Source organism: Drosophila pseudoobscura, chromosome 2 (assembly GCF_009870125.1).
Source record: "Drosophila pseudoobscura strain MV-25-SWS-2005 chromosome 2, UCI_Dpse_MV25, whole genome shotgun sequence".
NCBI lineage: Eukaryota > Metazoa > Arthropoda > Insecta > Diptera > Drosophilidae > Drosophila > Drosophila pseudoobscura.
Window position 1 is genome coordinate 5,098,494 of NC_046679.1, and position 17,829 is coordinate 5,116,322.

The 17,829-nt window shown below is 45.9% G+C and overlaps 1 protein-coding gene across 1 annotated transcript in view; it reads right to left on the reverse strand.

Moving 5' to 3' along the window:
• Tl (toll like receptor) overlaps positions 1-17,829 on the reverse strand; it is a 47,904-nt gene that overhangs the window by 15,132 nt on the left and 14,943 nt on the right. The window contains exon 2 of the mRNA XM_001357929.5: positions 3,101-3,237. The gene's annotated coding sequence lies outside the window, so the exon portion shown is untranslated. The remainder of the gene's footprint in view (positions 1-3,100; positions 3,238-17,829) is intronic.

Here is a 17,829-nt window from a genome sequence, read left to right on the forward strand (position 1 = left end):
CCAACACACACCCCCCCTCTCGCCCTCCGGCCAGCCAAATATTTAGCATAATTGTTGGCTAGAAATTCCAGGCCCCAGCCCTTGGCCAGAGCGGCGGAAAAGCTGGCTCTGGCTGCTGTGGTGACACTTGAAAACCAACCAAAAATAATTTCCTGGTAATACGCATACAATTTTCGTATATTTACATAATGTGCACTGCACATATTTTCAGTTGCAGGAGCAGTAGTCGCTCACTCACCCGCCCCACCGCCCCCCCGCCCCCGCGGGCGCCCACTCGCTCCGCTGCATTAATTGGTTTTTCGTTTCAAATATTTTCCTGGCCAAGAAGGGTCGCTCGGCGACAGAGGTGTTGAAAACTATGCAATTTTATATGCAAATGCAAATTTAATGAGCTTTAACCCAACGACTCTGTCATGTGCATGGGCCTGGGTCCGCTCCCTGGCCCGCGCGGGTGTTAATTTTTTGCCTTTCTGTTGAACATTTTTGGTTAATTTTTAATTTTAATTGCTGTCGCTTGTTCAATGTTTTATCTTATTTATTTTGCTTATTTTGTTTTGTTATTGTTGCTGTGGCCGTGGCTGTATTTTGCATAATTATGCATTGGCCATTGGCTGACTGTCAACATGGCATCTGTGGCACGGCGTTTTTCCAAATAAACATTTTATTATTTATTTGACAAATACCTACATAACATAGTCGTGATTTGGATCGATAATAGCCATAAACAGTGCATAGATCATTCTGACTCTTCATCGTCATTGGGGATGTACTTTAACACCCAAAAATAGTTGTACAATCTTTATTAGACACAAAAAATCATGGCAAAGGGTAAAATATTACAACTAAAACGAAGAAGACAATCTCCCAGGCGGCTCTTGGGACTCTTCATCGTCATTTGGGGTCTATAAATAATTGTATAATAATTCTTATATCGTAGGCAACAGCTGAAGTTCTCCGCTGAGTCCACAGCCTCCCATCTCTCAGGCAACGCTCTCCCCTGACTACCAGGTATCGCATTGTCGTTGCACTCCACCTATAGGGTTTTTTGTTGGTTTTTTGTGGCGGGGGTGTGACATTGCATCAATTAAACTAATTGCGCATTTAAATTGGCAAATTATTGGCTCGTTCTTTAATCATAAATTATTTATTTATGCAATCAATTTGCATAAAGTCAAATAAACCGATGAGCATTGTTGTTGTCTCTCTGTTGTTGGTCTATGGGTCAATGCCAGGAGCCCCTTCCCGGGCTCACGGGCTCCCAGTCCAAATGCAATTTAAATTTTGTACCGAGTTTGGCCTTTGCTTATTCTTGTGGGCGGCATTTGGAGTACTGAGCCCGAAATGCTTTCATTTTAATTTGCGGTCATCCCGCCCACAGTCCGGGTTCGGCTTCGGGATTGGGATCGGGATCGGGGTCACCGGTCACCGGTTTGGCGGCGTCACTGGTCGCTGGCAAAACCAATTAAGTGGGCTCTAAGGCTTCGGCCAACGAGAGCCGCATAGCCGGTTCTGGAAGCGCGTCAAATTGAAAACCATGTGCGAAATTTAAACGTTTTTTTTTCGGCCTTTTTTTCGGGTTTTCCAGTTTTTCAGTGCCGCCGCTGCTAACTTTGTGCAAAATTTAATTAAATTCTTTAGCTCTTTGAGCCGCAGGGACGCAGAGCTGCAGAGATGCAGGGATGCACTCTTGGCGCATAATTTGTCTGCCAGTTGAGTGCTGGATGCTGGATGCTGCCTGCAACAAAGCGCTCAAAAAAACATATATCCACACATGTATTGCCAGAGTGTTGCATACAGCTTGGGGCACAGCTCCGACTCGATTGTGTGTGCACCGCAGAAGTATATTAATAGTTGCTGTGGCGCCTCCGCTTGTCCTGTGCCACCACCACCACAGTAAACCCCTTTCAGGCATTTTTTTAGTTTCACTTTTTGTGGTATTTGTTTTAGATGCGACGCCCATAAAAGTGCCGCCAGAAAATGTTTAAAAAGTGTTTTTCCTTATGCAAAAGCCACGACAAAGTGTTTGTGGCATATACTCGCAGTGTGCACGCCCTTTTTCATGCCCCTACTGTTGACATTTTCAAAAAAAAGTGCCTGTCACAATGCATTTTCGCATTTTGCATCCGCAAAGAGGGCAAACCATGGGCGGGTAGGAGCCCGAGAAGTGGCAATAAAACAATGAAAGTCAGAGTAGGGGAATGGCTTGGAGATACCCTGGAATATGCATATCTTGGGGCATTTCGGTGTAAAATTCCTCTGAATCGGTAGAAATTGTGTCAATTGCTGGAAGAAACGTTTTCTTCGACTATCATTGGTAAAAGAAAAGTGTTCTGCAACACAGACTCTGTTGAAAGATGATATAGGTCTATTCCCCATCGATCGAATGATCTATGATGAGAAATATAATACTTTATAGGCCCCTTTTTCTCTAAAAACCCATCATATCCCAGCATGGAAGGTCTTTCACATTCCCCCTGTGTCTGTGCCTGTGTGCGGCTGACAGTGAGTGATAAAAGTTATGAACTCTTTGGGAAATTCGCTAAAAAATTTACAAGTGTTAGAAGCGTTATGTTTGTATGTGCATCCTGTGTACATATATTTTCATCGTGTCATATTTTTCTTTTTTGTTTTTTTGCTGTCTAGAGAGAGCGCGCTGCGCATTTATGAAAAATAATTGCGGTTTCCATTTCTGTCGTTCGTCATTTTTTTTTGTTCTGTTTCTGTTTGTGCCACATTTCCGGGGGCCCGGTGCGACCCTTACAACAACTCGGCGCTAAAACATATTTATTTAATGCAATTTATTTATGTTTTCCCCATTCGTCCTTTGCTCAATTAAACAGGCAACCGCAGAAAAAAATTAACAAAAATCAACACCACACAAAAGAACAACAACAAAACATATCAGATTAAATGAAAACTGAGTACAAAAAGTGAATTTGGTGTAATATTTAATAACATATTTAATCATATATAAATAATTGGATGCCAAATGCATTTTTTGCCGTTTTTTTCTTTCTTTTTTTTTTGCGTTGAATAAACTATTATTTTGTATGAATATTTATAGGCGCTGAACGCTGTCATAATATTTATTTTCACTTACCTTTCGCCTGTCGAGCCTGTGTCGTCGCTGCTTAATGCAAAGGATGACTGGAATCCTTGAGTCCTTTTTGGCCTGCTGCTTTCTTCTACTGACGTTGCAGGTTTTTGTACATTTTCAATGTATTTTTAAGTAATTTACTGCAACAAAAAAGCGTGAAAAATATGCAAATTAGTTGATGGTGCCACAAAACAAGAGGCCGCGTGGGGGGCATGGCTGATTAGCATTTCAAATGAGTGCCGGCGGGCGGGGCGTGCCATTTCTTCAGCGACTTTTCAACTTTTAGCCAGACAAGTGCCTGTATGCATATGTGTGTGGGTGTGTGGGTGGGTGGGTTATGGGGTGGGGCTGTCATTATGACACTAATTATGTCATACATATGCAAAAGTAGCAAACAACCCGTGCCCGTCCGTCTGTCCTGTCTATCCGGACTTGTTCCCTTGCGGTGGGTGCCGCTCGTGGCTCAAGTGGTGTGCACATGACACGTGTGTGTAAGCCACTTAAATTTTAACGCATACCTAATGCCTATTCATGAGTCCTGCCTGCCCCACCAAAAGGGCGTGTACGCTTAATTTAATTAAGCTCCGCTGTTACTCGTACTTAGAATTTGCAATGCAAGCCATCAGCATCACCATCGCCAGACATCACCGCAAAACAATTTGCAAGTCAAGTGCGTTATAAAGCAGACAGCGACTGACTGACTGACTGACTGACTGACTGACTGTAAGTGTTGCAGCAATAGAGATGGGCAGATTCCAGACCAGTGCTGGAAAACTGCAAGTCGTGTGGGCTTCAGTGACACGAAAGGCACGAAAAGAAGGAAAAGAAGAGCGTTGGGACGTTAAATGTTCATAGATTTCAGTTCTACTGGGAATACATTCTATTTTATTCCATCGATCACATTTTAGGATAATTATGGCATCCCAAAAGATTCATTTCATCGCTTAAACCCACCTTCTTTCCGATATCGTGCTGTTTACTCAATCCCTTTGCCCATCTCTAACCACAGCTGATGCTTGAGCTGAGCCAGAGATGGATTGCTGGTTGGGATTCCATTTGGAAGGGAACTATGCTAAAATAACAGTACTTTGCAGCCCCCCACTTGTGGCCACATGCATATTCAGAAGCTTGAAATATGATTTTATTCAATTTTACGCCACTGTTGGGGCTTTCCAGGCAATCGAATCAAACAAGAAAACAATTCAGTGGAGAGACAATCAGCTTTTATTGCAAAACTGTTTCTGTTTATTCAAGAAAATAATTAAGAACTAAGCCCCAGATTGCAAATAAATAACAAATTCAGTCGAAAGGCAGATCTCTCTCGGGGGGGTTAACAAAGGACATGGCAGAACCAGGACCCGGGGTCAGGTCAAGTCCTGTAATTTGATTACAAAAATCTAGAAAATGGGAAAGATAAACTTTTCTTAAATTTACATATTTGGATATAAACATTTTTGCGGGCCTAGTCATAAATAAGCCAGGCATCTTGTTGTATCTTTGTATCTTTTGTATTTGTTTTTGTTTATTTTATATGCATGGCCGGGCTCCTTCCGCAATAAATTTATCAGCTCTCATCTACCACTTCTCAGGGCTCTGTCCGTCCGTCCGTCTGTCTGCCTCTCATATTTCTGTGAAGGCCCAAGTCCACTGCCGAAAAATGTCTAATTGCTGGTCGGTCGCATATGCAAATTGCCAGTTATCAAAACTCTGGACAACTCTTCAGGAATTCGTAATCAAATTGCTCCTTTGTGTGGCACTGGCCATAGATTGGGGGCAGGATTGGGGGAGGAGCACAAAATTGAATGAATATAAATTTTGAGAATTTGTGGTCTGGCTCTGACATTGATTTCTCTTTGTTGGCCAATCTTCCATGGCATGTCTAATGGAGATTATCTGTTAGCCTTCGGAAAGGTGCAGTTTCAGCACCTTTTCACATGCCACATCTCTGAGGTCTTCATATTTGTTGCGATTGTAATAGAACTACGCTGGTTGGGCATTTATCTGCATGCCACATTGCCGGATATCTTTGGAATGGTTCCTCTAGTATATTCCTGGGTTCTTCCCTCAATTAACCTTCTCTTAGGACAACCCTTTTCGGGCCATCTATCCACATACACATCTCCCATAGGCTGTGGCATGTCTGTGGAATCATCTGAATGTTTCTGGCCGGCCATCTATCAGGCACTTTTGGTCTTGTATCTTGCATCTATAGCTGGAATGAAGTATCTTTTGAAGCAGTTAATCTGCCATAAGCTGCCCCTTGTGGAAGTACACCTCTCGCTGTTTCTGCCATCGGATCTCTGGCCATGTATCTGCTAATTTGCATAGGCCAAAAAACCGCAAACCCTTGTTGCTGTTCTTGCTGTCGTTGTTGCCACATTACGAGTATGTGTGTTGCCTGCATTCGTATTCATCCAAGCATGCGGTAACATGCATTCAGCTCAAACAACTCCCTCTCCTTTTCCCCTTCTCCACTCCTCTCCTCTGGCTGTCTGTCTGTCTGTCAGCTCTGTCTGGCTGCATTTTCATATTGAAAATCACTGAAGTGGCAGACCAGTTACGTCTCTCTGTCTCCCTCTCTCCCTCTCTCTCTCCTGCCTCTGGCTCTCTTTTATGACTTTTGTGTGGCAGTTTTGGTTCTTCGAAAAGATACAAAAAAAAGGAGGAAAGAGTAGACCCCACCGAGTGGAGCGCATTTTAATTTTAATAGACATGGGGCCCGGCCTCCCTGTTGAGCATAATGAGAGCTGCTTAGGGCTCCAACAGGCAGCCGGGGAGGCGGGGAGTCGGGGAGCCTTCAATGGATGTTAATAAAAGTATGGCATGCATAATTTTTATTGCCCTGCCACACTGCCACTCCCCCGACTGCCATGTGCCGTATCTTCTCTCTTCTTTTTGTTTAATAATGAAATGTGCAAATGTGTTTTTCAGATCCATTCCCCCCCAGTCCCCCAGTCACCCAACCCCATTTCCCATTTCCATTCTAGAGCGGCAGCACTCCATAGAGCACTGCATCTGTGTTTGTATCTTATGGATGCACGCGCCCTGCATTTTTTACATAATTACATTGCAGCCCCCCAGCAGGCCTCGCTTTTGGCTTTTGTTTCTTGCGTTTTTTTTTTCTCTGTTTAGTTGCTAATTTATTTGTATATGCATTTGGGTCTCCCACTCTGCAGGGGCTTTCATTCATGCAACATACATGCAGCTTCTGTTCCACTCCACTGTGCCTCCATTCTGCCTCAACTGTGCCTCCATTCTACCCCATACTCCGCCTCCTCTCCGCCTCCTTTCTGCTCCATACTCCGCCTCCTCTCTGCCCCACTCTTTGCTCATTTCTTTTGTATACATTTTTCAGCAATTTCTGCCTTTGTTCCACACATTAGAATGTATCTGGCGGATATGTTTTCCAGCAGTCTTTGTTCGCTTTCAAATTGTAATTACTTCAATTGCAAAAAACTCCCTTTAGTTGTTTATATCTTTTACACCATTTTACACATGTTTCATAATTCGCGCTTCGGTGCGCCAAAGCCTTTTAAATGTTGCAACAGCAGCGGCAGCGGCAGTGGCAGTGGCAGCGGCGGCAGATTCATTTCACAGTATGCCCTGCTTTGGTTTGTTCGTGCGGCACTTTCTGCGGCTTCTTCTCTTCTCTTCGTCTCCTCTCCTCCCCCTTTTCTGCTCATTAGAGCCATGGTTCTTTGTGGCTGCTGCTGCTGCTGCCTTTTACCGTTTGCTGCGGCTTCGATTTCCCATTATATTAAAGGTAAAAGAAAACTAGTTCTTGTTCTGCTTTTCCTTTTCCATCTCTCCCTCGCCTTTTGGTTTTCTTTTCTAATCAAGTTGCCACACGGCCACTGTTGCCACACACAGCAAGCGCATTGAACCAGGAAAGTAGATTTATGCATTGTTCTTGCTGCTTGCCGCCTGTTTCTCCGTGTTGGCGGTTCTAGTGGTTCCAGTGGTTCCCCTAGTGGCTCTGTAGTGGCTCGATAGTGGTGATGCCTCTGCTGTGCAGCGTGTTAATTACCTTTTGTGTGGTGTAGAAAGTCGACTGGCTGGCTGCCTGCCAGGAAGTCGAGTCGCACGCATTAACCGCAACAAAGTTCCCTGGGAAGTCGGCCCAAAGAATTTCTCGTACTTGCCGCATAAATCATTTTTTATTAGCATTAACACACGATGAGCCCCCGAGGCTCGGATTTCGCATGGCCTGCCACCAAAAGCATATTTCGTACTTTATTCGCTTTGCATGTTTCCAGCCAGCCTTAATTGAAATATATGACCGACCCCGAAACAAAAAAACATTCCAGTTGGCTTTCGGCCATTTCTCAGAGCCGCGGCACGCAAAAGGATCATATTCGTGCGGAAAATACAGGCAATTCTGTGATATATCCCATATGCTGGGGTCTCGTCTCTGGCAAGTATATTTCACTTGACCTTTTGACTTATTCATACAGAAAAAAACACACAAAAAAAAACAAAATTAAAGCTCAAATGAAAGCCAAGTTCTTGCCACATCGAACCTTAGCCTACTGCCCCGAAAAATACCCAAGGCTAAAGCAAGGGAAAATTATAAAAGAAAAGAAAAGTACAGAAGAGGCCGTAGGTGGAGATACTCTGGCAGGTACAATGGTTTTTCTACCGAATTCTAAGGATTATGGTAGTCCGATTTTGTCCCTATCTAAAAAATATATGTGGCCACAATCCGAGAGGTTTGATTGGATTATCTTCTAAAATAAACCCGAATTTCCAACAAAAAATTCTTTTACCAAATTCTTTTTTATAAGAATTGACAAGAAATGTATTCTTTTGGGGCTTTCATCTACATCTTTAAGAATTTTTGGCATATCCTGATCTTATTTTGAGTTCTTAAATACTTTGAAACACATCTGGTACTTTCTTGAGGCATATAGAATGCATCTATTCCATGTTGTCAGCCCTAAAGATGGGCTTTTATATCGTTCTGCGGTTAGATTTTATATTTTTCTGATAATCTAAGTCTTCTTTTATGCAATTGATGATATAATAAACCATTCCTAGAGGTTTCGACCTACTAAATGTAGCAAAAAGAATAGATCAACAGAGATCTTGCAAATTCAGAGCCCCCTTTTATGGAATAGATCCAAGGATCATCATGAATATCATTAATTCCTCGATCCAATATGCTTTTCCAACTCTTGTGAAATATCCTTATACCCTTTTAAAGAATAACCTACCTTCATCTTTGTTCTTATTTCCGTTTTTCGTTTTCCGTTTTCCATTTTGTTTTTTGCAATCAACAAAAAGTTGAACGCCGACTCTCTGGCATATAAATATTTGCATGCCTTGGTGAAGGGAGAGGGGGAGGTGCAGGGGCTGGGGCAGGGCGAGTCCTGAAAGGAAGTTCGGGCGATGATGACGAAGAAGATGAAGGAAGTAAGGACTTGGCCGCGCACTCATTATATAAGAGAGACAACAGTAACAAACAGCCAGAGATGGCCAGCTGACGCGTAAATGTGCAAAAGCTTTAAATTAACGCCAGCAAAAAGGGGCGTGGAAACGGGGGGGCAAGGACAATGCTGGGAGGATACGTTCGGGGGGCCGGTGACACCCAGGGACGGGGCTGGGGCTGCTGTTGTGGATGGATTTTGTGTTGTGTCAGCTGTCGTTGTCTGGACTTCATTTTATGCGCTGACAATTTCTCATTATTAAAATTACAGAGCCCACAGCGGAACAGCAACACAGCGACAGAGCGACAGCGCAGAAGGGAGACAGAGACATGCAGGGGAAAGGAGAGAGAGAGAGAGAGACAGCCAGGAGACAGTCAGGAGACAGCCAGGAGACAGAGAGATGGCCGCAGTGTGAACTGTGTGTAAATGCGTCCATCCATTCTGCATCTTGTTCTTTTCGCTTAATGGAATATCCTTCCTCTTCGATCCTCAGGTGTGTGCTCATTAGCGGCCACTGTGTGTGTCCTGTTTCCTGTCCGTCTGTCTGTCTGTCCATCTGTCTGTCTGTCCCTCTTTGTGGCTCTGTTGTCCTTTCGATTGCGATTGTTTTGCTTGTACATTCTGTTTGGTTTGTCCATCATTTGGCTGGCATATTTGTGTGCTGGCCATATAAATCAGCGGTCGGTCGGTGGCATGTCATTAACTTGCGATAAATCTGTCATAAACAATGCAACACATAAATTGCTGCCAAATGGAAAGGAAGAGGATGGGCGGCATGTGGCATCAGCAGCCCAAACAATGTCCAAAATGCAAATCATCAGCGCCAGAGCGTCTGTGTGTGTGGGTGTGTGTGTGTGTGTTTGGGGCTAAGTGCGGAAGTGTTGTCTCGGGGTGGGGGTGGGGTCACGCCATTGTAGTTTTAGGGGGGCGGGGGCGTGTCGCGGTAGACTCCACTGTTTCTCTGTGCCACTACGTTCCCATCAACAGAATTTCCCCAGTTTTCCTGCACCATTTCCCATCCCGTGGCTTTAATAACTTAATTCCCATAAAAACAGTTGAAATAGTAGATAAAAAACCCACTAAAAAGTGTATGCCCCGCAGCCTTGCACTTAACGAATTACAAAACGCAGTAAAAATTACAAAACTGCAAAGTATTTGGCAACAGCAAATGCAATTTCGTAACAAAAGGGTCTTTGGCACTTGCACCACCGTCGAGAAAAGTGTGGCAAGGAGCAGCAGGGGGCATGGCATGCATGCCCATGCACATGTAAGTGCCCTCGGGGGCAGAGGCGTAGCCAAAGGGGGGTTCTCGCTCAAGGAATGGTGAAACTTCGCTGCAGAAAGGCTTGGAGGGAGCACTCCAGCTTCTCTCTCTCTCTCTCTCTAACTCTCTCACAGTGTGGCTTAGCAGTACACGCTTCAAATGTGGTATATATTTCGTAGATACAAACTGTATCCTGACTTGTACTGGGCCATGTCTTGGGTACACCTTTAAATTATATTGGTTTCCCACTGGTTTCCATCAAGGAATCCCACATATCTGACATATACGATACTTTAAAACTTGGAAACTTTCTTGAAAACCCCTCCCCATTCTCTAGTACCCCCTCTATGCCCTGGCAAGCAGCGAGCCCTACAAATCTGAAGAATGACGTGGGCTTAAATGCTTCAATTACTGGGGAGTTCTCCTTTTTTTTGCTGGGGTGCAAAACTTTTGCGGTTTGGGGGTGCTGTTGTTTTTGTTGTTATTGTTGCAGGGCGTTCGCCCGACTGCATTGACATGTAAATGACCTTTAATTGATGGGCTCGTGTGGGTTGATTGAGTGCCAGTGCCAGTGCCAGTGCCGGTGCCGGCAGGAGGTGGTTTGGTGGCAGTGGCATTTCTGTGCAAGACGAAAGGTGGCCAAAGACCAAGGCAAGGAATCCAAGGAGCACTCCTGGTACCTGGTAATTTGCATTTCAAAATAGCCGGCCGCAACTTTTGTAACTTTATGTGGTGGCTTTTTGCGCCCAGACAGTCTAAGGGAATGATTGTCTGTCTGTCTCTCTGTCTAGCTGTCGATTCGGTTGTTAGTCTGTCTGTTGGTCCCGCAGGCCTCTCTGTCTGTCTGTCAGAGTGGTTGTCTGGCTGGTAAAATATTTATGTAGCCCCCGTTCGAAAAACTGATTGCGGCGAAAAAGCGCAGCTCAACGAAATGAGAATTTATCGCAAGAGCACATGAAAAACGAGTGCATGAATGCCCACCCTTTACAGCTAAGACGCACTGGGAGAGGGAGAGCGAGAGCGAAAGAGATGGAGATGGAGGAAAGGGCGAGGCGGAGGCAAACAAAAAAAATCACTCCTCACTCATTCGCTCGTCTGTGCATGTGTGTGTGTGTGTGTGTTAATGGGTTTTCCATGTCGCTGTAGTGGTGCTCTCCCTCTCTCTCTCTCTGTCTCTGTCACACGCCTGCACTTCCGCCGGAAGTTTGCATGTTCCTTTATCATTCGCAAGAATCTCAAGCGCACCAAAATGAGGGCTTAAAAAAAAAAACACAGCCAGCTTAAAAGCAAACGCAGTACCTGCCCTGGCCGAAAAGGTTACCTCCATTGCTGCCGTCTTTTTTTTCGTTGTTTACGAGTGTGTGTCTGTGTGTGTGTGTGTGTGTGTGCTAACGGTAATTGCGGCGTTCGCCATCGCCGCGGCGTCTGCCCTCAAAGTCGATAACATGTCATTTGAGCGTCGCTAATGTCTTCATTTATTTTTAGCATGCCGCCGCGCCTCGTTGCCCAGCCCCCCAACCAACCACTCTTGGCTCCTGGCTCCTGGCTCCTGGCTCCGTCATTGTGGCCCTGGCCCTGGCCCTCTGCACATCATTCTGTCCGAGCGAGCTGTTTGTTTAGATAAAAGTTTGCTTTTGGCTGCTTCTGCTTCTGCTTTTGCCACTCTTTCGTCTTCTGTGTCTGTGTGTGTGTGTGTCTCTCTGTGTTGGCCATAATTGGACACGAGTTTGTGCCTTGTTTACACATGCATTTTATAGACGCTTTTAACGTGCCAATTTTGTGTGTGGCTTTAACCGATTTCCCAGGTTAATGGCTCCGCTCTGCTCTGCCACGCGCTGCGGCGGTTGACCCAGCCTTAATTTAACCAATTTCCTCATCAGTTCGGGGGGGAAAAAAACGGAACATGATTAGGCAAGGCGCGGGAAATTTGTTGGCCAACAGCCGCCGCATTATGGGGCACACACACACACATGAGGCAGAGAGCTGTAGAGATCTGCCCTCCAACCCATTCATGGGCGATTGTCACGCATGGAGATGCCTCCCTTTTGGCCAGAATGGCACACTAACTTGGCTAATTTCCCAATCAACGAATGGCTCTCTAATTGCGCATTTGAAGGGTGGGGGGGGGGGGGGGGGATAGGGGAGTGTAAGCCAGAATTGATGGAGCTGGGAGCTCGCAAGAGTTGGCCAAGTTTATCTCTTTTGCTTGCCACAAAACTGCAATTTCCATTCGCATGCAAATGCTCGCAAAGGCAGTAGCGAAAAAGAAATGAATGCCGCACACACAAAAGATGTGCCCCACAGCGAGTGGCAGTCACTTAACTCCTTTCCTCCCGTCAAGCCCCCACCGCTCTTTGCGCCTCTTAATGTGCTTTCCGCTCCGCTCCCGCCTCTCCATCCCCTCAGAAGCCACAGTAATGACAGTTCAAAAGGGCAACAAAGTACTAAAAATAGTGGAAATTACCGCAGGATATTCAAATTTCCACATTGCGGCGTCGAAGGTGAGGCCAGAGCATGTGTGTGTGTGTGTGGGTGGGTGTGTGGCATGTGCATGGGGCGCCACATAATAAACCTCAACTCAAAAGCAAAACTCCCGCCATGTTGGCAAAAGGAAGAACGAAAGAAAGTAGCAAAGCGCTCGCTCTTTTGTGTGAGGGTGGGGCTCGGCTCTGGCCAGGATCTGGCTTTGGCCTTTGGCTTCTGGCGAATGCTAGGACGATAAGAATCGAATCCTTTTTGCATTGCATGTTAACACATGCAAATTGAAATGTCTAAATCATGCCACACACACACACACACACACACACATATATATAGGGTAAGAAAGCACCGTGGCAATGAACGCGGTAAAACAAGCGCCTGGAATGCTTCCAGCCAAAGGACATGGAAAAATAACTTAAATTGCAGTTTAATTGCCGTGCCCTCGAAGGCCTGCCGCTGTCCCTGCCCCAGAATGTGGCGGCCCCCGCAGATAACAATCCGAGTCTAATACATTTTGACATGGCTTAGGCCGCATTTAGCGGCTTTTGTGGTCTTAGCCCTCTGTAAAATGCCGCGCAAATGGAATGAAAATACTTGCGGCAAGCAACTAAAACCTGCCACCAGTTTTAACCTTCTTTTTATGCCAACCCCCCCCACCGGGTTTTGGTGCAGGCATATAATTAATTATTGTCGCAACACCATTAATCAGAGGATATGCCAGGGACATTCCTCTCTCTCTCTCTCTCATTCTTGAAGGTCTTCTGTGTCTCTGTCTCTCCTGTCTCTGTCTGTTGCCTGTTTATTTATCTGTTGACGTTGTTGCCCCACTCTGTGCGTGTGTGTGCGTGTAGTGTCTGTGGCAGATTATGGTCACACTGCGAGTAAACCTCAAACAAGCACTTAAGCGAATAGACTGGAGTGTGCGGGGGGTGATGGTGTGGCCCCAATCCCCACCCCCCCAGCCCCAGCCCCAGCCCCCACATCGAGTTAACCAACTGACGAATGACTGTCGTGTGTGTGTTCACTGTGGCATGTGGCATGTGGCAGGCACTCCTCGGCTGCTCTGGCTGATAAAAAATGATGTTTTTAATATTCACGAAAAACATTTCGAGTGTCAAATGCAAGGACATACGATACACGATGATACTCGCAGGAAAATCCAAAAATGCGGATTAGCAAAAGTTAAACGTGGAATTCGTGTCCTCGCGTGTCGCGTGGCGTCGTGTCCTTTGCGGCTGTTAATTAAAATTATTATTGAAAATGTTGGAAAATGTGGAAAATGCTTTCTGGCCATCGGATAATTATGAAAATTAATTGCTTTAAAGCCAATTGAAAGCATTTTTGATAATAAATGAAACGAAATGAATTGAAATATGCAGAAAGCAAGTGTTTGTCGCACATTATCATTATTGTTCTTATCATTATTATAATAATTATTGCAATCATTTGTTAGTTGCTGGTAGGCGGAGGGGGGGCAGGGGCGTGGTGGCACACTCCATTAATATAACGATAATTGTCCTGCTATGGCCTGCTGTTGCCTGTTTGACAATGCCATCAGCCACCAGCCACCAGGCCTTTTGTCTCTTTCGGTGCTTCTGCCTTTGGTTTTTATGGCTGCAACAGCAGCTGCCTCTTTCTATGGTGGTGTCCACCGCTATTGACGTCTCTTTCTCTATGCTTCTGTCTCTTTTTGTCCTGCTGCTGCCCCGTTCTCTGCAACTATCGTCGTCTCTTTCCAACTGTCTTTGGTGCTGGGTGTGCCCTGTCTCTTTCTATGCCCTGATGCGACCCTGTGTTGTGGTCTCTTTCTATCCTTTTGGGGTCTCTATTCCAAGGGGATTATGTCTCTGTTGGCATCTATTTTCCACGGGAATGTGAGTCTCCTTTCATTGGCATGTGCGTGTCCATATTGCCATCCCTATCTAGTGTGCCATCCCTCTCTCTCCCTCCCTTTCCTTATTCAGGTGTCCCTGTTGATATCTCCTTCCATCTGACTCTTGCCGTCTCTTTTTACGCATTCGAATGTCCCTGTTGCCATCTCTTTCCAAGCTCCTGACTATTGCCCCTCTCCATGGCTTCAGGCTCTCTCTTTTCCCTATTCCTGCTCCCTGTTGCCTTCTCTTTTCCTCAACTTTTATGCTCCTATTGCCATCTCTTTCACTGCCTGCGTGGGGCATCTCTGATATCTCTGACGCTCTCCTGTGGCTTTTTAACTTTTCACTTTTGGGGCATTAAGTATTTAATTGCTTGCTGCATTTACCAATAATTTTGCACAAAGGACATGGAAAAGCCTGGGCGCGGGTACGGGCGATTAATTAACAAGAATATTGCAGAATATCGGCTGCAAAGGGGAGGCTCTGCTGCTGTGTGCCATAAAAATTAATGAAATGTTGTGTTTATACAAATGGTAAAATATTTATTGTTTTCTCCCACCCCCCAGCCCCACCCCCAGCCCCAGGCCCCAGGCCCCGTAACAGACGCGACGCCCGACATGACACATGTCAGCACCTGTCCACCTGTGTACGCCCCGCCTGTGCGACGGGGCGGGGAGGGGGTGGCGGTGGCGGTAATTGTTTCTCAACAGCCTGTCCAGACGAGTGGGCGTGACGGCAAGTAATACCCGGAGACAGGGGGAAAGTGAGAGAAAGGTGGGGGGTGGAGAAAATCAATTTCTCTGTTGACCAAAGACCAGGGCATAAATATTTCATAAAAATCAAAAATAAGGTAAGCCCAGACCCCGGAGAGACCTGCAAGTCCTGCGAGTCCTGGCCACACACCGCAGAGAGAATGAAAGACAAACAACAATCTGCAGGACAGCCAGGGAGTCCTGGGAACAGGTCCTCCTCGAATCGTATGCAACAGCAGGGCAAAAAGTTATTATTTAAAAAAAAAACAAACGAGAAAAGGGATGCAAAATGAAGGGGAAATCTGCCGGGAGAAAGGAGGAGAATGGGGTGCTGGATGGGGGTAGGGGTAGGGGTAGGGGGTGGCCGTCAGAGCAATTGAAAATCAGCGCAAAGTCAAACGAAATAAAAATCCATAAAATCAGATTTCCAATATCGACAAACAGATAGCCGGAACGGACGCCTCGTCCTTCGTCCACCCAAAGGACACACGCACTCCTGCAGTGGCTGCAGTGGGTCCTCTGCCTCTCTGTCCAGGAGGGTCCTGGCTTCCTTTCGCATTTTGAATTGCATTGCATTTCATTTCAAGTTGTTTATCGATAAAAAAAAACAGAAGCAGCAACGAAGGACGACGCCTCCGGTTCTTCTTTCGCGCTGGCAAACGGAATATGGACCGTAAATCATTGAATATTGCTTCAGTTGGCAGCAGGACCGCCCTCCTGCCCTCCTGCCCTCCTGCCTTCCTGCCTTACTCCTTTCCTGCGCAGTAATTTATGTGGCATGTGGGAGATCCACACCCACAGCCAGCCCCCGACCCTGCACCGACCCCGCACCGACCCCGGGCCTGGCATAAGTGTAATAATAATAATGGCTTAATGATTATGCTTGTCATAAGCGTGGGGCCACCCTGGCCAGGATTACGTTTTATGAAGTGCCGCAGGTCCGGCACTAAGGCCCAAGGACGAAGGATTTGTCAACACCCCTTTTTTTCAATTCCAAAGGATTTGGAGCCTGCCTTGGGGGTTTCATAAAAAATATATTTATTTCCAGGATCAAAAGTTTTGTGTATGTGTTGGTGCCTCGTCCTTGGAGGCGTCCTGTGCGGCCTGGGCGATGTTTATCCTGTTTTTATTTGCGTGCGGAAATGAACACATGAAGGCCTACAAATAGCAAACATAGAAACGCAATTACGCCCACATCCTGCAGGGTCCTGCGCTAACGAGCGGGACGGAGCGGAGCAGTCGGCCCATAAGTTTGCTTTTTATTTCCACTTTCTCTCGTTTCGCTCTTAACGCATTCTATGTATCGACAAATCATTGGCCAAGAGCGGCAGAGGGAGGGGGCGAATGGGGTGGAGTGGGGTGGAGAAACCCCATAAAAGAAATGTCATAATACATATTACAAATATAATAAACTGCCGGAGGACATGGAGGGCACACATGGCCCATGGCGCCCATAGAGTAAACAATTGTTCTGCCCGTGGAGGCCTCCCCGGCGGAATCCTCTGCGTCACGGCTTAGCAACGCAACTGACAATCACAACAGCTTTTGACGAGGCACGGGGGCGGCTAAAGCGATGCTTAGCGCAGGAAAAAAATAAATAAGAGAAATGATGAGGCAACGCGGCGTATGTGTAATTTGTTATCATCGTCACCGCCAGGCAGGCAGGCAGGCAGATTCCGGATAATAATTTCAGCCGCCTGTCGTCTGTTTAATATTTTTCGCGCCTAATGAAAAATACAGCGAGAATCAGGGGGGGGCGGGGAGGGGTGGGGAGAGCTCCACAGAGAAGTGGCAGAAGGACCTCGTTTACTTATGATGGTTCTATGAACTGCTGAAATCCTGTCGAGGGCCAGGACGGGGCCTGAACGTATCATTTGTCACGACTCCCCACAGGACTCCCACTGAAACGCACCCATATGATTATGTGACATTTAAGGCTCCTTTTTTTCGTGTGTGCGTGTGCTTGTGTGGGTTAATGCGTTGCCAGGACTTCCTTCGGTGGATATCCTTCGGGAGTGCTGATGGCAGATAAGCATTTGATGAGCTTTAATATAAAATTCGTGCCGAGGAGGGTCGTTGGGCGGGACGCAGGCGTCTAAGCGGCTTAGAATCAGTAATTTGTTGGATCTGTGCAATTAGCGGACAATCTGCTTAAAATGAGGACCCTCGAATCCCTCGAATCCCCCGACTGACCCATGAATAAAATTCATTCATAAATAACCCATGAATCATTCATTTGTTCCACGCAGATGCGTTCCCCTGATTCTGGGGCAAATGCATTTTCAGCGACTCTGCCGCCAAAAACTTTGTTGCACGCCGCGTGGGGCGTGGGGCGTGGGGCAGAGCTGGTGGTGGCACACACAACTTATGCGTAAATAAAGCATATAAAATTCACATTCGAGTGTGTGGCATACAACAAAACAGCGGAAAACAGGGGGAAACAGGAAAAAAGCAGGGAAAAAGTTTTTCATCAAAAAATGTGGAAATGTATAAAGCCCCAAAAAGCGTAGCGAGCGGGCGAGGCGAGGCGATGATATAAATATTTCCCAAAAACTTTGACACGCAGCCATGAATAAAATTTATTTGTTTTTAATACGCATCAAGGGACACAGAGAGAGGACATATGGGGAGAGAATCAGGAAGGGGAAGGCGGGAAAAAGGGAGTCAAAAGCAGGCAGAAAAAGGGACAGAGCTGGAGGAACAAAGACTGGACTGAGAGTCTGGAAGACAGAAAAATGAGAGCTGCATTTACCAGCCCTTTATCAACTGTTGATTTTTGAAATATCAAGCATTAAAACCCCAAAAAAGCAAACCAAAAACATATTCTATATGTAGTGGCATTTATTTGTATTTAAAATAATTCAATTCCAATGAAAACAAATCAATAAATGGCCTAAATGCCAAAGCACAAGCATCTTTTAAATATTTTAGATTC